The sequence below is a fragment of the Miniopterus natalensis genome, chromosome 3 (genome assembly GCF_054644295.1).
Source record: "Miniopterus natalensis isolate mMinNat1 chromosome 3, mMinNat1.hap1, whole genome shotgun sequence".
In the NCBI taxonomy this organism is placed as follows: Eukaryota; Metazoa; Chordata; class Mammalia; order Chiroptera; family Miniopteridae; genus Miniopterus; species Miniopterus natalensis.
In genome coordinates this window covers 72,541,353-72,563,674 of record NC_142083.1, presented here as the reverse complement: position 1 = coordinate 72,563,674, position 22,322 = coordinate 72,541,353, and positions in this window count along the sequence as shown.

Genomic DNA, 22,322 nt, shown 5'->3' with positions numbered 1-22,322 from the left:
CAAACAAAATTTATAAAGGAAAAATATTAAGTACGAAGATAGCAAGAGAGATGGAAAACAAAATGTGATAGTAGAAAAAAACACACAATAAATGTAATTAAGTTGACTGCAATACATATCCATTCAAGAACTAGACTTAAAATCTAATAAGCACTTAAAGTTAAATGTTAAAAAACAGGTACATACCAAGTAAACAAAAATCAGTATAGCTTTTAAAAATTCATATTAAGGCAAGAAGAAGTTGTATTTATCATTTTTTTTGACAGGTGGTAGATACATAATATTACCACATTTTGTTATGGCTGAAATACTTCCTAAACATAACAAAAGATGATAAAAGGAAATGGCCCAAAGTTCAGAGTCAGGAAACTGTCCAAGGGCATCTAGAAGAGCTCCCAGTTGCCAATTACTACAATAAGGATTTGGGCTCTAGGGCTGAAAATACTACTGGTGTTTTTGTGTAATGATGTGTGTAACATGCAAAGAAAACTATCCATTGTGAGCTATAAATAAATTTATATATAAAAAAGCACAAGAGTATCATTTTGGAAAAGACCTAAGAGACCAAAACACTGAGCTTGCTTTTGTCTCTCTAGGCACTCCAGATTTCACCTCACTTGAACACAGATCAAATTTCCAATTGCTTATGTCCCCTTTGCAGATGACTTGATACTGTATATACAGAACCCTAAAGATTCCACCAAAAAAGTACTAAAACTGATAAGTGAATTCAGTAAAGTAGCAGGGTACGAAATAAATATTTAGAAATCAGTGGCATTTTTATACACCAATAATGAACTATCATAAAGGGAAACTAAGAAAACAATCGCATTTACAATTGCATAAAAAAACAAACACCACAAACATACCTAGGAATAAATTTAACCAAGGAGGTAAAAGACCTGTACTCAGAAAATTATAAGACACTGAAGAAAGAAATCAAAGAAGATACTAATAAATGGAAACACATACCATGCTCATGAATAGGAAGAATTTACATTGTTAAAATGTCCACACTACCTAAAGCAATCTATAGATTCAACAAAATTCCTATGAAAATACAAATGGAGTCTTTCACAGAACTAGAACAAATAATCCAAAAATTTGTATGGAAACATAAAAGACCCTGAGTTGCAACAGCTATCTTGAGTAAGAAGAAGAAAGTTGGAGGTATTGCACTACCTGATATCAAACTATATACAAGGGCAAAGTAATCAAAACAGTACAGTATTGGCATAAAAATAGACATAGAGATAAACTGAACAGAATAGAGAGCCCAGAAATGAACCCACACCTCTATGGGCAATTAATATTTGACAAAGGAGGCAAAAATATACAATGGGATAAAGGCAGTCTATTTAATAAATGGTGTTGGAAATAATTGGACAGATACATGCAAACAAAACAAAACAAAACAAAAAAAGAAGCTAGACCACCTTCCTACACCATATACAAGAATAAACTCAAAATGGACTAAAGACATATATATGTAATACTTGAAACCATAAAACTCCTAGAAGAAAACATAAGCAGTAAAATCCCAGATATTTCCCTTACTAATATTTTTTTCTGATATATTTTCTTGGGTTAGGGACTACATCAAACAAATGGGACTACATCAAACTAAAAAGTTTTTTCAAAGCAAAGGAAACCATCAACAAAACAAAGACAACCTACTGAATAGGAGGATATTCGCCAATAATACATCCGATAGGGGTTAATATCAAAATTTATAAAGAACTCATACAATTCAACACCAGAAAAACAAACAACACAATTAAAAGTGGGCAAGGGACCCGAATAGACACTTCTCCAAGGAGGACATAAAGATGGCCAATAGACATATGAAAAGATGCTCAATGTCACTAATCATCAGAGAGATGCAAATTAAAACCACAATGAGATATCACTTCACACCTGTCAGAATTGCTACCATCAATAAATCAATGAACAATAAGTGTTGGTGAGGATGTGGAGAAAAGGAAATCCTCATGCATGTTGGTGGGAATGCAGAATGGTGCAACCACTGTGGAAAACAGTGTGGAGGTTCCTCAAAAAATTAAAAATGAAACTGCCTTATAACTCAGAGATTTCACTTCTGGGTATGTATCTGAAGAAAACCAAAACACTAATTTGAAAGAATATACGCACCCCTATGTTCACTGAAACATTATTTATAATAGCCAAGACATGGAAGCAATCCAAGTGCCCATCAATAGACAAATGGATAAAGATGTGGTACATATATTTACAATGGAATATTACCCGGCCATAAACAAGAATGAAATCTTACCATTTGTGATGACATGGATGGACCTAGAGGGCATTATGCTAAGTGAAATAATCCAGACAGAGAAAGAAAAGTGACATACAATATCACTTATATGCGCAATCTAAAGAACAAAACAAACAAACAAAATTGAAACAGATTCTAGATACACAGAATAAGCTGATGGAAGCCAGAGGGGAGGGATGTTGGGGGACAGAGTAAAAAAGGTGAAGAGATTAAGAAGTACTAATTGGTAGTTCTAAAGAGGACATGGTGATATAAGGGAAAGCATAGGGATTATAGTTACAATACTGTAATAACTATCTGTGGTGCCAGGTGGGCACTTAAATGGTGGGAGGGAACACTGTAACCTATATGAATGTCTATCGCTGTGCTGTATACCAGAAAATAATACAAAAAGTGTTGAATGCAAGCTGTAATAAAAAAATAAATATAGAAGAAAACACAAAAAATTGTTTTCTTTTTATTTGCTTTCTGAAAAATAATAATTTCCAATCTCTTGGTTAGCTGTTAGGGTAACTGTGAGGAGCCCAGGTAGCCACTGTGGGCTTTCTTTTCACCTAAGATAAATCTTGAGTGAAAAAAGCAGGGCCCTGCTTTGGGAAGCATTTCTAATTTGATGTCCACATAGAAATGAGAGAACACACACACACTCTCTCATACATGTGCGCATATGCATGCTATTTCCTGTAGATGGTGGGAGATTTCATGGAAAAATAGAGGCAGCTAGGACAAAGTGGTGAGATAAAGGCAGAGGGTCATGAAAGAAAAAAATTCATCTTTTCATTAGACAGTGAAGAGGTGAGGAGAAGACAGAGAGACAGAGACAGAGTCAGAGACAGAGAAAATGAATGAGGGAGAAAAAGAAAGAAGAGAAAGAAGAGGAAGAAGATTAGGGAAGAGGAGTGGAGAGGACGAGAGTGGAGGGGAGGGGAAGGAACAGCATGAGTCGAGTGTCAATCTCTTTCAGAAGTCCACAGAGGGGTTCCTGCTATATGTCCAAGAGTAAGATGAGACTTCAAACAGCTAGACTTTGCAAAGACCTGGACAGTAACATAATCTAAACTGCTAAACCAGAAAAAAACACATAAACAAACAAGCCTAGTACTGATATTCCATCAGGCGTGTCTTCTTTCTCTAGGGAGCGTTCCACTCATTACCCCTACACTGATTTTCCTCACATTATAGTAATATAATTACTCGCTTTATATCATTTAATTCCCATAGCCACCTTATGGAGTATTGTTTTATCCGCATTTTACCAATGGGCTAACCAAGTAAGAGAGAGAGTTTAAATAACTTCTCTGAGGCCATACAGCTAATAAGAGGCAGAGCAGAGTTCTGAACCTAAGTGATCTGGGTTAGAGCCAATCTCAGTCTGAATGATGACTGCCTCTGGACTTCAGAGAGGAGGAAAGAGCACACTCCCTACAGGAAGCGGGGCTATAGGTGGGGACTCCAAGATCATTCTCTACTCTCTGGGCAATGTTCCTGTGAATTTTATGAGTCAAAAGCTATGAGAAGGGGAGAGGGAGATGGTCGCACATTCTCTCTTCTCCATGCTCTCATCTCAGAGTACACCTGCAACCAAGACAGAGTGATAGAGAGGAATATAACACTGTGCTCAAAGACTAACCTGGCTTTAAGCTTGGGCCAGCCCTCAGCTGTGAGAGTCCCAGGAAGCACAAGGAAAATTGTGGAAAGGACACTTCAGTGTATGGGACTTGGGAAAGAATCTTACTGGCTACTCCTCAAAACCATAGGCTTTGCTGATCTCTCTTTTTAACAGCACTGTAAATTGTAGAGAAAATTTAGCAAAAACGTATAGTGTCACTCTCTGGTGGAGTTCTCATTTGTTCCCTATTATGTGTGATTCCATCTTCCATTCAGATTCCTCACACTTTACAAGAGTCCCAGTGTCTCCATGGGCCTGAAATCCTGCCATTGTATCACACCAGTTGGCATGGAGCACCTCTGAAGTGCAGGTTCTCAGATTGTGGGACACTCTCATCTTAGAGCGAGTCCAGCAACTCTGCCCAGGGCCCCTGAGAGCCGAAGACTGAGCTCCTCTCTCCCAGCCACTGAAGGAGCAGTGTGCGGCACTGATCACACACCATGGCAGTTGACAAAAGTGAAATATTTATATTTGACTTGAGAGGTTTTTCTGGGTAATTTTGCAGGAGCTCTTCTGTCCTGGTTGTTTTTCTTAGATTAAAATTTTCACCAGCATTCCAAGGGCATACACTCACTCATGCTCAGGGGCCCAGTAATGAGCGGGAGTGCCACTTTGGAGCTAAACTCTGCCAAGTCTAATACTAGAAGTAGGTGAATGAGATTTGACTGCCTCCTAAATTGAATGTCTGTGGAATTTCTTGGACCTGAAACAGAGCCCAGAACAAGGTCTGTACAGTAACATTCACTAGGTGTCAGTGTTTGACAAACTGTCTTGCCAGCATCATTAGTGGAATGTTCATTTTGGCACAAATTGTCTATGGAAAATGCAATTAGGAAAAAGTTGTGCAAATGGCAATTAGAAAGTGAATAACCCGCTTTATTCCTTTTATTCAGATTACCCTTGGCTACTAACCTAAAGGTCTCCTGGAAATAGCTTGCAGACTGTCACAGTAGCCTTTGGAGTGCATTGTCTGCAGAGAGTGGGAAGGCAGGCCAGGGATTTCTTTGGTGCCTGACTACTTCCTCTTCCTGCCACTCTTTTTCTCCTTTTTCTGGACACAACCTTGTCACTGCAATGGCCATTAAGCCTAAGCTTCCTTCCTCAGTGATAGGCTAGTTCAAACGCAGGGACAGGAAAACCCCTTCTGAAGAACGTAATTTTGACATGAGTCAACCTTAACAAACACCGAGCTGTTTTGGACAGAGAGGCATCACTATCTGTCTCACTTGAGAATGGTAAAGTACCAAAGACATTCATTTGTTCTTTCAATCAGTTCATTCAATCATCAACGTGTACTGAACACTTATCATATGTCAGGCACACAGTTCTGGATTCAAGAGAAATAATAGTAAACATCCCTGACTTCATGGATGCTGCTTTTCAGTTAGAGAAATAAACAAAAAGTAAACTATATAGTATGCTAGATGTTTATAAATACTAAGGAAAAAATTAAAAAGGGAAAGAAGAGAGTGAGTTCCTGGTGTGGGAAGTGGCTGCACATTTATTGTGGTGGAAGACATTACTGAGTAGGTGGCACATGAACAAAAACCTGAAAGAGGAGAGAGAGTAGTACCCATCTCAGGAAATGGCATCCAGGCAGAGGAACTGGCACATGTAAATGCCTTGAGAGATAAATGTACCTAGTGGGTTCAAGAAAGAATCAAGGTCAGTGTGGCTGGACAGTAGCAGGAGATGAGATCAGAGAAGGAAAGGAGACAGGAAGGGCACACAAGGCTGAGGGCCTTTAGGTTGCTGTAAGGATGGGCGTTTGCTCTGGGAACCACTGGAGTGTTTTGAACAGAGGAGTGATATGACCTGACCTAAGTTTAAAGATGACTCTGTTGAGGACTCCAGGGGTTGGGGTGTGAAGGTATAAGAGGAAAGACAAGTCAGGAGGCTGTTACAGCAATTCAGGTGAAGTCGTGAGGTTGAGGTGCTAAGAAAAAGAAAAGACTCAGAATATATTTTGAATATGTAACTTAAAAGGACTTGGTGGCTTATTTCTGGAGTGAGAAAAGAGAGAAGTCAAGATAATGCAAAAAATGTTGACTTGAGTAACTGGCATTTCCATTTCCTTACAGTGACCTGGCAGGGGGCGGGGGAGGGCAGTGTGGCAGGGGAAAGAAGCAGTGTAGTATTAGGCCTGTTAATTTTCATACACCTCTTAGATATCCAAAAGACGAAAATGAGGAGGCACTTTAATATACAGGCGTAGAGCTCAAGGAAACAGCTCAGCCTGGGGGTAAAAATTTGGGAACTATCAGTGTACAGGTGGACTTTCAAGTCCTGAGACTGGCAAAGTCACAGTGAAAGGGGTAGAGACAAAGAAGAGAGGACGTGCAAGGACTGAGTCCCGGGACACTTCATCTTTGAGAGGTTGGGCTATGGAAAGGAACCAGTAACTGAGACAGAACAAATGGCCAGAGAAACAGGAGTAAGACCTGGAGTATGTGGTGTCCTGGAAACCAAGGGAAAGAAGTGCTCAGGGGTCATTATGGCTGGAGTCCAGGTACAGTGAGACACTGCTAATATTGGGAAACAAAACTATCTTTATTTTGCTTAATGTTGCTTCCTTCCTGGTTGTATAACTTTTGCCACTTTTACCCCTGTCCTTAGCCATGCTTATGTGACTGCAAGTACATGTCCAGCAAGTGTGTACACACACACACACACACACACACACACACACACACACACACACAGTTACTTCGGGGCATTCCAGGAGTTGGGTCACTTGTGATTATGAGCAAGCCCTGAGAGCTACTGCAGGGTCCCCCTCTTCTGTCTTCCAGGGGATGTCTGTTACTGCTTCCAGCCTCATAGATAAGCCTTTAATGTGTTAGGAGTCCCCAAAATATTATAGGTAGAACTTAAAAAAGAGGAGGGGGATGTAACATAATTATGATTAAGCACTCGATTTCAATGAATAATGAATTCATGATATTGTTATTTCTCCAAAGCCACCCAAGGCCAACGTGTTCTGTTTGCGTTTTCACTGCCTCCTCCTCCCCTCGCCATCACCACCTTCTTCCCTTTCCCCTCCTTCCTCTTTTGTAAAATGACCAAATTTCAAGTGAATATCCTGAAAAGATCATGGTAAGGATACAAGCAACGTAATTCAGTTAAAAATAAATGCGGTACTGGAGCCAACCTGAAAGAGCTCGCAATAGCCAAAAATGGAACAATTTGAGTGAGAAAAGAAATGACAATAGCACTGGCTTATAACCCACGGAGTAAAATAAATATCCACACTCATATAAACAACTGAATAAATAAATCAACGCTGTTTTTCATATTCCATAAATAGTACTGAGAAATAAATCATCTGTGTCTTGCCTTTTTCATTAAACGTTTTATTTGGAAGAGCTAACCATATCGTCACACGCATTTGCCTTACTATTCCTGACGCACAGTACTGCGCCAGTCTATATGGTGCTTATCTTACGCATAAACACTTAGATTTCCTTCATCTTCCCACTAGCAACTACTTCGCTGTACAAATATCCTTGAACATGACTATCTTTATGGACCTATAGGAAACTATTTTTCTGGGATATGTATCCAGCAGTAGGATCATAAAACAAACACATAATCTTACTGAGCATTTCCAAGTTGCTTTCCAGAATGAGTATACCAGACTATACTCTCACAAGCAGCATACAAGCTTCCCATCTCTTCATACCTTTGCCAATACTTGATGCTATCCACCTGCCAATCTTTGCAATTCTGAGGGACATTATATTAGTTTCTGTTAATGCTGTAACAAATTAGCAGAAATATAATGTTTTTTAAAACACTGATTTATTATCTTACAGTTCTGGAGATCAGAAATCCAAAATAAGTCTCACTGGCCTAAAATAATGGTGTCAGCTGGGCTCCTTCATATTTCTGAAGGTTCCGGGGAAGAATTCTGTTTCCTTGCCTTTTCTAATTTCTGGAGGCTGGCTGTATGTATTCCTTGGGTCATGGCCCCCTTCTTTCATTTTCAAAATCAGCAATGTATTATCTAACAAATCTCCCTCTCACTAGGACCTTCTCTTTCCTTTTTAAAATACCCTTGTAATTACATGGTGCCTCTGCAGATAATTCAGAATAGTTTCCCAAACTCAGGATGCTTAATCACCTCTGCAGAGTTTCTTTGCCAAGCAAGGCAACATATTCACAGGTTCCAGGGGTTAAGATGTGGACAACTTTGGGGGCCATTATTCTGCCTACTATAGGTGTAAATTTTTAAAAAAATTGCCTTTAAGAGAGTGTCAAAAAAAATATAAGGGTCATATTCCACACCAAATGCCATGGGAGCTTTCTTCATTCACTCACACATGACATTGCCACACGATACTCATTTGCTACGTGAAAAGAACACTGGAGAGCACGTAGAGAAAGGACTTGTACAAGAACACTGACCCTCCAAATTCACACAAGTCAGACACTCCATGAATCAGCTTCTAAGTAAACCTGCAAGTACCTGAACACCTGGCAGATGAAAAATGAAGCAAAAACGAATGTACCTTCATCTAGCTCTAAAGGCACAAATTAGATTGATAATACTCTTATTTATTAAGTGTTCAAGTTCAATGTCACTAATGCACAAGTATTGCGCAGATATAACCTCAGATTTGCTATTTTCATCCTTGAAAGCAAAACTGTTCCTGAATTTGTCTGCAGAATTTCACATTACCCCCCCCCCCCCCCCCACTTCTGAACCTGAGAAAGAAAATAGCCTAGGACATCATTAAAAATTTTTTTTTTCTTGAGAGCAGTAGAAGCCTTTTTCAAAGAAACTCTTAAATTGATCAGAAAGCTGTAATGAGCAAGCCAAGCTATCTGGTTGAAACAGGAGGTAGAGACCCAAGAACCGAGCTCTTCCTCTTTCCCCTTTGCAGGAGCCTCTGTGGGGCCCTAGGCTTTGAGCATCACAGCTGTACGAATCCTGCGTAGTCTAGAGCATAAACTCGCAACACAAAGGAAAACACAGACATGTTTGTGCACGCAATGAGCCTTTTTCAGGAGAAAAAGGCCTATTAGTGACTTGTCAGCGATACAATAGAGGATCTGGAAGAGATGTCACATAAAATATTAACCAGAATATAGACACACCAATTTTCCTGTAAGGGATCATTATAACTGGCTTTTCTGTAAAGAGGTTGTCACTTGTAGTAGCACCATTATAACTGGCTTTCTTGGGCATAGTGGGTGAATTTGGAGGGGAAATCCATCTTAACTGTTTTGGGGAATATGTTGTAACACGAAACAATTAGAAATTAGCAATAACAAAGCTCTAATAAATGTATTTAAATGCATGCTGTAGCCAATCAGATTCTCAATATATGGAGAAGTATGTGTCTGTCATTTTAATCACTTCGCCAACCTTTTACTGATAATACTCTAAACTCTCATCCCCAACTTTCTAAATTTCTGTTATCTCATTGTCCCTACAGTTCGGCCACCACCATTCTATCCCAACAAACCTATACATCCAAATTCATGCTCTGTAACACATCATCTCTGTTATCTGCCCAGTGTCCCATCCAATCTGAGTTCAAAATCACATTTTATGGTCATTTCTCTCAAGTCTATTTTTAATATCCATGAAGCCACAATATTTATATGGTCTTCTTAATTTAATCTGCCAGTTCTCAGTTGGTGAAAATGACAAGGACTTGGCAACATTTGCAATTCCTGATTGGGTTGATGGATTGTTTTCTATTTAAAGCACTCAATTTAGAAACATTTCTTAGACAATTTGGCTTTAAAAAAAAAAATCATCAACACACTCTCTCTGGTCTGTTTTTAGTCATTGCCTTGTTTCCATCTGTCAAAGGGGCTCTGTGCTTTTATTTATTTTTTAACAACTCTTCAAATGTTGAAATTTAACCAATAAGCCTCAATTGTGATTTGATTTGGCTTCAGTTACCTTTAATGCTATAAATTGACTTAAATATTTTGGCTGTAGTGGAGCGATCCAGATAATTGGCTGCTGATATGGAAATTAGAAGGTGAATTAGCCAGGTAGAGTCGTACAAACTGGATTAGAGAATAAAGTGATTGAAAGATTGGCTTGAGACACTGCGGTGCAGCCAAAGTATCCTTCATATGGAACAGATTGGATCTGTAATCTGGAACCCCAAGTTGGTGGTTTGGCTGCTTGAAGAAGCTCACAAGAGGTAAAAATGCTCATTTAACCCCTCCTTTCACAACCCAGGCAGCTAGTGTTTACAAAGTCTTGGGTAGGAAAACAGGCAACACAATGAGCAGGGAGCCTGGATTCTGATTCCATGTGCACACCCCCAGCCAGATGGGAAGTGCTGTGGCTATTATGTTGAAAAGCCAGAATCCATCCTTCTGCATGACATTAGGTGGACCCTGAAATATCTTGTCATGGCTTGGAAATGAATAAGAATAAAAAGCACATGTATTAGGCAGGGTTCTTCAGAGAAACAAAACCAATAGTGTGTGTGTGTGTGTGTGTGTGTGTGTGTGTGTGTGTGTGTGTAAGAGAGAGAGGAAGAGAGAGGAAGACTGATTTATTTTAAGGAATTGGCTCATGTCATTGTGGGGGCTGACAATCCAAACTTTACAGAGCAGACTGGCAGGCTAGAGACCCAGGGAAGAGGTGGTGTTACAATCGAGTCCGAAGATAATCTGGAAGTAGAATTCCTTCTTTCTTAGGGGACCTTTGCCTTTTCCCTTAAAGCCTTCAACGAATTTGGATGAAGCACACCCACATTAATAAGGATAATCTGCTTTACTCAGTCTACTGACTTAACTGTTAATTACACCTATAAAATACCTTCACAGCAACATCTAGACTGGTGTTGGACCAAACATCTGGGCTCCACCTAGCCAAGTTGACACAATGAACCACCACAGCAGAACATAGCCTTTATTCTAGTTCCTATATTTATGCATTCAAAAATGTTTACTGAGTCCCACCTTATGCTAAGTCCTCTCCTAAATACTCAGGATACAGAAGGAAACAACACTGACTGGGTCCTTGCTTTCATGGGGATCACAGCCCAGCTAGGAATACGGACAAGAAAAAACATGAGGCTTTGCCTACTGATTAGAAATTCTGGCTGAAGCCTGAGAAAAGTACCAGGTAATTATCGTGATATTCTAAAGAGAAGTGTTTGTTTTTTGCAGTTATAAGCAAGCATATAATATATAGTATAGGAAATAATTTACTTCAAAGTTGAACAAGAAACTGAAATATCTCGGAATGACCTAAATTTTTCAGAATGTTCATACTGCACGGCATTCAAGGAGTGTAATTTCCACCACTAAGATATTTCTCTCTGGGTAAGGTAAATATTCAAATAGACTGTATGTGTCTAGGTGTAGCATTATCTGCTTAGCCAAATTTCTGCCAATGTTCTGGGCAGCCATAAAATGCTCCCATTGCTTGTCCTATAAATAGACAATGGCCGAAAGACTATCATTCCATTTGGATCTAATGTGTTTGTCTGTGAAGACAGAGTGCGGCCCAAAAGCCTATCCTGGGTAATGGCCTCATACAAAAGTGCCCGGGGGCAGCTGCGTGGGCATTCTCGCTCTGTCCACTGCCTCTGTGGGGAACGTGCCTTAGTGGCGTAGGCAGCCGCACTGTTCAACTTCCCAAAGGGAAGGCAGAATGAAGAAGGTCAATTCAAGCTGTCAAGGTTCCAGAGGTTAAGGAAACCAACTCTAATTTCAGACTGTTTATGTTTAAAATATGACTTATGAACTATATGGACTCTATGTAAGTAGTTTCATGTCTCTGTAATTTGGTTTGCTAATTTGTAAATTAGAGACAATTCACGCCTATGTCATTGTATTATTGTAAGTAAAATAACGTATGTTAAGAAACTAGCATAATTCTGGTACTCAGTGTGTTCAATTATGCATATAATATACATACATATATACTTGTATATATACAAATATAGATGTATATATGTTATATGTATTTATATGTGAATATTCATAGTGTATATGAATAGTACAAGTGTATCAAAATGAAAATTTGTTACAGTCTTTCATAGTTCCTTTAAAATTTATTTACTGGGCTAATATTTCCCTGTATAATAACTTTTTCTTTTCTGAACAGACCCTGTCTTTAAAAAATCCTTTGTTTGTTCCAAATAAGCTTCAATTAAGATATACAGGCATATGGTTCCAAATAAAATCATCGAAACTCTGTACTTGATTTAACATCAAATCTTTCCCTCTTCCTCAGCTGGGAGTGGCCCTCTCTCTTCACCAAGGATTTCTCCTCCTTCTGTATGCTCTCTGTGTTTCGGGGCCTGTTCAGGAGTTATCTTCGAGGAGAGAGGGTTAGGCTAAAGGGAAAGTTTTACATTGTGAGTGCAGCCCTCATCTACATCACTGGAGTCCACCGCCCACTGGTTACCAGTGTACAACCACTGTCACTATTCCTAGGTCAGGTATCCTCAGCTTGAGGCCAAAGTACATCTCTGACAAGGGCACCCTAGTACACTGCTGGTGGGAATGCAGACTGGTGCAGCCACTATGGAAAGCAGTATGGAGGTTCCTCAAACGATTAAAAATTGACCTGCTATTTGACCCAGTGATCCCACTTCTAAGAATATACCCTAAGGAACCCCAAACACCAATCTCAAAGAACTTATGCACCCCTATGTTCATAGCAGCGCAATTCACAATAGCTAAGATATGGAAACAGCCCAAGTGCCCATCATTAGATGAGTGGATAAAAAACTGATGCACATTTACACCAGGGAGTACTATGCAGCTGTGAAGAGGAAGGGCCTTTTGGCCTTTGGCACAGCATGGAGGGAACTAGAGAGTATTATGCTGAGTGAAATAAGCCAGTCAGAGAAAGACAAGTACCAAATGATCTCACTTATATGTGGAATATAATAAACAAAATAAACTGATGAACAAAGTGGATCCAGAGACATAGAAGCTTGGAACAAACTGAGGGATCTCAGAGGGAAGGCGAGGAGGGGTGTGTGGGTGAGGAGAGATTAATCAGGGAACTTGTATGTTTATGGGCATGGTCCATGGATGCGGACATTGGTGTGGGGAGGGCCTCGGGGTGGGATGGATATGGGGTGAAGGGGATCAGTGGGGTTAAAAGGGGGACATCTGTAAAAAAAAAAAAAGTACATCTCTGAAATGATTTGCATGCCTTTTCTCATATATGAATATGCATATTCTTACGAAGGTGTGCATCCATAAATTTCATTCAGTCAAGAAAAGAAACACTGCTCTATATAGAAATCATATCATTCAGGGTAAGCTAGTTTGACTATCTCCTCTTGCCCCTGCAGTAAAGGACAATTCAAGAGTAGATAAGATCTCTAGGGAAATAGTAGTCTTCTTAAATAAGGCACATAACAAAAATAAGAGATGTGAATGCATTTGTACCTTAAATTTATAGAACAGATTACAGAGTTTACAAATACCTACCTTGCAGAGTGGTGATAAAAGCAGAAGTGATACAACTAATAAAATAGTTATGCACTTAGCATCTCCTTTGTAGCTGGTACTGATTCATACATATTTTAAAAGAACCTAGCAAATAGTAGGTAGTGCATGAATAGTAATTCCTGTCTTTCTTTTTCTCTCCCATTCTGCACTACTCCTTCCTGCCATTCTAGGACCATTCATTTATTTGGTCATCCTCAACTCCATAATAACTTCCGCCCAATTTTCCCCCCTAAGCTTTCTACAAAGTTGCTTAGCAGGAATTAATCAATGGGAAAACTCTTTACTCACTCAAAATTTGCAATCATAAACACGGGGCAAAATATCCAAAAGTTGAATTTATCTAGGATATCCCTACTTCTCAGAATTCAGAAGTAATTCCTTTCTTTTTAATTTTCTCCCTTAAAAAAAATTATAAGAACCTACTTAAAGTATTTCTTCTCTTTTAGCATAAAGTTATATAAAGCATCAAAAATACTTAGAAATTACAGAAATGTTATTTATAATCAACCGTCCCTAACAAAACTTGTGTTCTTTTCCAACCACTGTCTACAGATGTCCATCTCTTTACATCACTGTGAGCAGTGTACATATGCCTCTTGTGACCGTTTTCTTGTTGTTCCAGTCATCCTAATTACCTTTATAATGGCTGCCTCACATCCCATGCGGTACATAATTGTGCACCCTCTTCTGTTAGCTACTTTTATTCTTTAATTTTTATTGTTACAAAAATATTTTAACCTTCTTATTGGATTAATATCTTTTAGACTCAATTCACAATCACTGGCAATTTTTATCCTACAGAAATGTTTTCTCTAGGCCACCAGAAATTACGACTTGCCCAACATTATGATTCACCTTCAGTGGACCAGGTACACCTTCTGTGTTTAGTAAGCTAAATATATTCAACCTGTGCCATCATGAGTCATACTGTTTTAAGACAGATGACCCCATGAAAAAAAACCAAGAGCCAAACTGGGACTACTGCAGAGGTTATGGAAAGCAGCCACTTCTAATTTGGGTAACCCTTAGAAATAATGAAGAGCCCCTCTCTTAAGCTTATAGGTGAGGCTGTGCGAAGGAAGCAAGGAAGACAGAGGGCAGGCAGAGGCGGACAGCACAGTCTTATCTATCTTTTCCTCCTGGCTCAGCCTTTGCGGAAAGTATTTTGAAGGAATTAAAAGTGTGTGTATCTTAGGGAAAATGTCCATAGCGTGTTTAGAAAAGATCACTCTGGTAAGCTCTTGGCAAGCCTAAAGGACCATAGCTGTCATCTTTGCCTATCCTTCATAGTCTAGCGAAAATGAATGATGATAATGTTACTCATCTATACGAGTTCAGTTTTCTCCGTAAACACAGCTGTGTCGTGAGTTAAGCAAACCCAATATGTGAAAATTTGGATTGACTGAAAAATAAACTGAAGATAATTATTTGCACCATAAAAGAATTCTGTGCCTTATAAAGTGATTCATGATGGAATTATTTTGAGTAGTGAGGTCTGTTAATGATCCAACAATACAATTCTGTTTATAAGCATGTGATCACCATGAAACTTTTTAAGGCCTCATCAATTGCATACAGAAAGGTATAACCATGCTGATGGTTCTCCCTTCTCTTTTGTGAAGGATTCTGTTTATTTCTCCAAAGAAAGATCAGTTTCAAGTTATTATTTTATCATTTAGATGTGAACTCAGATTTAAGCAAACTTTCCCCTTAAGTTGACTCTTTTGGAAAATAATTCCTATTGTTTCAATGCTGGTTAAAACAATTCTGCCGATTTGGCCACCTAATCCTGGAAAATAATAATAGAGACATTATTTTAGTAAGGATATGGTTCGTAATCACATCACTTGTGTTTCCAATGTAGCAGTGCATCTAGGAATAATTCATACTCCATTATGGGACCAAGAACAGGGGCAAGGAAAGTGGACTGTAGTGTCAGATGACTTGAATGATTTCACCACTTTATATTATACATGCAGATTTCATTTTCCAGAATTGAGCTTATGAGTATGGAATTAATTGCCAGACTAATAAGTGAATTTAAATCTGGTAAAGTTGAGGCTATAGAAGCAGGAAGGAGCTGCAAAAAGGAAGTGAGAAACATTCACATTTTCACTTCACAGTACGGGAGGAGTTTCAAGAGGTATTGTTAAATGTTGCTGGAGCAAAAGGAACTATCATTCGAAGCTCCAAAAGGTAAGACAAAAATATAATAGCTAAAAACAATAAGTGCACTTTTGAAAAATTGGGAGAAGAAGAGAGAAATGGAGTTTAGCTAAAGTGAACTAGATCCTTATCTTCCGTAATGGAGGAGTGGCCAGAATATACTGTCTAAAGTTTTCAAATCAAGAAAATCTCATAATGGAATAAGCATCATATTTGAACTTGCCAGTGGAACTACCAGAAGAACTAAAACGGAAGTGACTAAAAGCGATCCCTTTGTGAAGCAGAAGTGGGAAGGGAGCAGATGACATGCAGAATGTTGCTTTCCAGCTGAGCCCTTTACTGTTGTGCCTGTTTTACTTTGGTTTTAACAAAAACTTTTGCATGTATACACATAGACATACAATCACACCAGAATCTTCAATGGCTCACATCATCTTGACCAAAAAAAAAAAAAAGATCTTCTCAGGATGATCACAGGGCCCGTTCATGACCTGGGACTGCTTATCTGTGTAACCCCTGGCGCCAGTTTCTGACACTTCCCTGCAATCCAGCCATATTGAACAACTTACAGCTCCTCCAGTCTTTTTTTACCCCTTGCCCCTTAACATCCCTGCATATTCTTCTCCTTGTTATTGGCTCACTGGCTCTCCCATCCACTCCCCTCTTTCCCCTACCTGATCTGTATTACAGGGAGCTGACTCTTGCAAAACATATTCCAAGACTCCCTTGCCTGGGCAGTGGGAGGAGAGGGTGGGAAACTGGCATGCAGGAGGGAGGTAAAAATCAGGGTATTTTTCCCACTTGTTGTCTGCTATAGGCAGCTTTCCTGGAAGTGCTGCATGACCTCAATGGTTCCAGTTCCCAGTGAGCAGACTCTTCTACAGCTCTGTTTCCACATGGCATCCTCAGCTGTCCCAGTTCTTTTGCTATTTGCTCCATCAACTCTTCCAGGTACTTCTATCTATTAAATTCCCCCTCTTGAACTACAGAGAGTGGGTTCCATTCCCGACTGATAGATCTGGTTAACTCTATTTGTCCGTAAAGATCAAGATCTTAGGTTGCGACTTCAGGAAGCTTTCCTGGTCTGTTAGCTGCTTTTCCTCTGACTCCTAGAGTCGTCTGTAACCATCACTCTCACTTTCACACTGCACTGTAGTTGTTTCTTTGGTGTGTCTTCTCAAAAAAATGTAAATTTCTCAAGGGCCAAGACTCTGTTATATTTAACTTGTTTGTCTTGTATGGAATACTGACTGCACCGGTCAAGCACCCAGTAAATGTTTGTTGAATGTTGATATTAGAAATGTGGAGGATTTTCTTTTCAAATTGATAGTAGAGTTGACCTTCCAAACACACAAATTTGATAGTCCTTGGATGGAGTCCTAAGGTAGTTCTTATGAATGCCCGCCGTAGTTGTCTCTAAACTGCATCTCCCACCTATGTCAATGCCATTTAAATGTTTTCCACCATGACACCCAGTAAAATATACACATTATATAGATATTCAGTATTGAATAAAGAGTATTTTGAATTATGCTTTTGTTTTGATAATATGCACAAGACTGGTACTTTCTATTCTATTCTTTTAAATTCATTCTGTTCTATTTCATTTAAAATTCTGATTGCATTCCACTAAATTAATTTCATGAAAATCTAACAGTTCACAAACTTTCAGTTGAAAAGCCTACCTTAGATGATGGAGGTGGCTTTTGCTTACATAGGAGGTCTTCAATGCTGCAGAACGATTATTTCAGCTGTGCTCTTTTAAAATTGTTCCCTCAAATATATTACAGATGCCTGGAATCCCATTATGGAATCATAGTTGCCTTATGTTAAAGAGTCAATCCCCAGTACTACTATTACTCCTGACAATAATAATTACAATTGTCTTTAGAAGGTATAACACTTTAAGATCCTGTTAAACACACTTGAATATATATATATGTTTCAGATCTTTCAATAAGGGTAAGATTTGATGACTAGGGAATGAAGAATATTGAACACCTGAAGGGCAAAGGAAAAGGTTTCCTAATTTGGATGTACACGTACACAAAAAGTACAGGTTTAAACCACTTCATAATTTTACCTTGAGCATTTGATTGAACAGTTTATATATGTTAAGTTCATATCCTGATCAATAGGAACTCGTTAACCTCTCTATTGAAGTTAATTATGAAGTTGATTTTTGATTCATTGAATTCTATCTTATGAAATGTTTGAAAACGTTCATAATCTTGACTTGGATGTTGCAAGGAACAGGCTGTAAAAAAATCAAAATATTATGGTCTCATGGATCAAATATTTTGGATCAGGTTTACTATCAGAAAATATTCTCAATAGATTTACAGGGCACTAATCCATCTCTCTTTCTTAGTATACAGATATTGTTTCTCTTATTAGACATTCATGCACAGACACAAAATCATTTTTTCCAAGGTAAGTTACAAAAGACCATCACTGAGCCATCTGTGAGCAATTTCACATCTGAAATGTATAACCAAGGTCAGGAACAAAAACACATAATAGATGGCTCAGGGTCAAAGCCTACATCCTGAACAAAGAGGTAGATGCGATCCAATGTAAAAGAAACATTGCATTCTCTTATTTTGCTTCAACTTCTAGAGACTATGAACTCAGGGTTTGATGGGAATGGGGTTGGGGAGATGAGTGCCTTCACACATGATCCTTCTTATTAATTTGGTATAATTTTCTTAAGTGGGTAGATGTATGTCTACTGAGCTACTGTTTGGTATTATTTAAAGTCTTTGAATGTGGTCCACAGCAGAGCAGGAAAAAAAAAAAAATTCATTGAGCCAAATCTCATCCCCCCAAATACTAGGAAAACCAGAGCACATTTTAGCCTGCATGCGTGCACTCCTTGTATTTGCTGGGGGTGGTCTAGTAAAAGGAAATTGAGTAGAGAGAAAGGAATAGCGTCAAGGGTGAGAGAGAAAGAGAGATAACAAGATGGAGAGAGAGAGCACACGTGAACATTATTTATAGGACTAAGTTTCTTTCTTTCTGGGTTCAGACCTTACAAAAACATACAGCATTATATTTCAGACCAGATCCTATTTGGAGCCTAGGTTTTTGCTGATAATTAGTTTGTCCTTAAAGGGATACTGTATGCGTTGAATTATATCTCCTAAAATTCATATGTTGATGTCTAAGTCCTCAATACCTCAGAATGTGGCCTTATTTGGAAATAGGGTCATTTCCAGTATAATTGGTTAAGATAAGGTCCTACCTCAGTAGGGTAGGCCCCTAATCCAATATGGCTGAGGTGTCTCTATAAAAAGGGGAAATTTGGTCATAGAAATAAACATGCACAGAAGGGAGGTATGTGAAGAGACATAGGGAGAAGATGGCTATCTACAAGTCAGGGAGAGAAACCTGGAACAGATCCTTCTTTTACATCTTGGTTTTGGACTTCTGGCCTCCAGAACTGTGAGAAAATACATTTCCATTGTTTTAGCCACCCAGTGGGTTTTTTTTGTGTACTTTGTCATGACAGCCCTTGCAAACCAATACATATTAAAGCAGATTTTGGTTCACTCACTAAAATTTAAATAGTCTATAAAACACTAAGCATTGCTGTAAGATATGGATAGAATAATGAGTTGCTCAGTCGCTGCCCCCAAAGAGTTCACAGTCACAGTGTGGTTTCAAAAGCAAGCAGAACATTTCATGAACCACCCCAACTGAGGAGACAGTAGAGGGCAAATATCACTTTACCACTTGTAAATACAAAGAACCCAAGAGGAGACATTAAGGGACTTCTTAAGCAGAACATCACAAAAGTGAACTGAAGTTTTCTCACTTAATTTGCCCAGAAACAAATGGTTTCATTTGTAAATTAGGGGTGAGGGGATGGGAGTAAAGAGCCTCTTGTTCAACTAGGAGTCATTTTGGGAGTTGGGTATTACACAGAGTGTGAAATGTTGAAGTCAAACATTTATCTCACTCTGACATTCACCTTCTTTACCCTAATTTGCATATATTTTCTTTTCTTCTCTCTCCTGGTTGTATGTTTGTGAGATGCTAGTAACACTCCTCAGAATGATGGAAGGGAGGTAAGAACAAAATTGAACTGTATAAACATGAAGAAGACTCGATTAAGATGACCACAATATGCGTCTGAAGTACAAAGAATCTTGTACTTCAATGTTGTATTGAATTATTTCTTTAGTGTAAATATTTATTTTATGCCAGTCAGTTATTGGATTATTTGGCATTTTTACTCTCAGGTATGAGAAATAGCTGGCAGTGTTTGGAACGACATCATCTGTGCAGGCCTATCTATAATTATATAGGCTGTCTGGTATTTTTACTAAGCTTTACAATATGATTCCCATGAAGTCACATATAGGACTCATTCAAAAGGCATTTCTGCTGTATATAAAATGACCATGCAGGATCTTGAATAAAAATTTTAGGTTATAGTATTGGCTCCAAAAAAACCACTCTGCCTTGTGTAAGTTTCTACTAATGTAGATGTGTAGTTACATTGTGTTAGATACTAGCTTTAGGAAAGCAATTTATTTTTTGTATTTTTCAAGTACCCTTTTTCCTTTTATGTAATATATTAAATACTTATTTATCCAGTAGAGGGCAGTGTTTCACAAATTTTAATTCTGTTGTTGCCTGGGAAAATTGCCAATGCCCTAAGTAGTAAAAAAAAGCCTTTGAAAATTTTCATTATTTCAATAACTGTTTAACTAGAATTTTGAAGACAACATTCATGAAGTCTACATAAAGAATGTAAATTCCAAGACATGTTTGTTCCTTTATATGATACCTAGATATGTGATAGCAAATGTACAAAGTATCTGCAGCATTTAACTGACACTGATAAGGCTGTGTAATAAAATGTTAAGGCATCAGATTATTTATTTGGCTTCACAAACTCTATCTGGTCTTCAAATTTTGTATTGGCCCATCTAATTAGTCCATCCTTTTATACTTTCTGCATATTCTAGGCATAGAGAGAGCAGTCTATAACTCTCTGTACTACTATCAAACCTAAGAAAATTAATGCATAAACAACGCTCTAGGAAGAAACACAGTGGCTGATGCAGTGATTATCTCTGTACAGGAAATAGATCTGAGGAAAGGAGAAGGAAGGCTTTCATTATTAGCTTTCTATTTTTGTACTGTCTGAATTTGATATAAGAAAAATTATATTATGCATTGTATATTTTTTATAAAAAGATGAACTTGGTGGTAACTTCCATGTCAGAAATGTTATTACTTAAGTTGAACTTTATTACTCTCTTTCCATTCCAAAAGAATTGTTATAAAGATATTTTAGAGGGAAACATTCTGCATACAATCACAGATATTGGATTAAGAAGTGGAATACACAGAATACAGTAAATATTGACATGGGGACTTTTATGCTGTTGGTACAGTTATATAATTTGGGTGATTTCACAATTTGAAGATAGTAAGTCCCCAATGATTTCCACCATCCCCTAGTTCTACACACAAAAAAGGTTTCCTTACTTAGAATAAATTTAATAATTGAAATGTAAAATTATTTAGAATTAAGAAAAAAAGAGTTCATTAGATAAAAATGAAAACAGTAATATAAATGAAAACCCATTAACTTGTTCTCACTCTTGGTAGAAGCCCATGTGCAGATTGTTATTGAGTAGTCATTCTACATTGCCTCTTAAAGAGGAACAAGGACTCATTCTTGCAAATTCCTACATTCCAAGATGTGAAGTCAAAACCCATATCCCATCTACTCTGTTGCCTTGTCCATAGCCCCTTCCCAAGCCCTCTGTACTTTTTATTCATGACCATGACCTTCTCAGTTTTTTTAATGAGACTTTAGGAGGTTCTGCTTCCCAGATTCTTCTATTCATGAACTTTAAAGCTGGGGGAAGTTTGTTTGTTAGTGACTGCAAGTAAAGTAGGTATTATGTAGCTTATCCCTCTGAGTAGTTTCCTCTTCTAACTGAATTATTTGGTTCTCTGGAGTTCTACTTCTGTAACGAGGACTGGAAAAGCAAGCTTGCAAAATTTAAAATATCTCCGCTATTTGGAGTGCACCTCAGCTATTTGGAGCATCTGTAAATGGTAGTCTGGATGACTTATAAGAAATGAATAGAAGGAATAGGATTCTTCCACATATTTGCATAGTCATCCAACAGTATTAACTTCCTCCCCTTTTATGTCTCAAATCTATGAGTAATGTGCACTTTGGTGGGACAGAACTGATGAGTGAAAATGGCCAAAAGGGAAATCTGTGGCCTGGGAAATTCTGTGAGTTTAATGGCTTAATAGCAGTATGAGATAACAAGTCTAGACTATATAAATTGAAATGCCATTATATGCTTTAGAATAATAAGACCTGGAAAATGCATTTATCTAATTCATGCAAACACCAGAAAACGGATCTGCAGGATAAATGCATATTCAAACACTTGTGCGTTATCATCACTCCTGGGTATTTGGATCCTCAGAATTAATTAATTTACTCCTTCAATGAGGCCTTCTTAAGCCCACAAACAATGCTCATCAGCCTCCTCACAATTGGATTTTGTGAGACGGACTGAACTGAGTAAAGAGCACCTCTGTGATTCATTCTGCTCACCTCAATTTCATGTCAATGCTGTGCCAGAGTTGGGTACATTCCTCAGGGAAAAGAAAGATCTTTTCCTCTGCCAGGCCACAAGGTGGGGCATTTAGGAATGCACTGACGTAAAGTTAACTTGGAAAGTGTACCAAAACCTA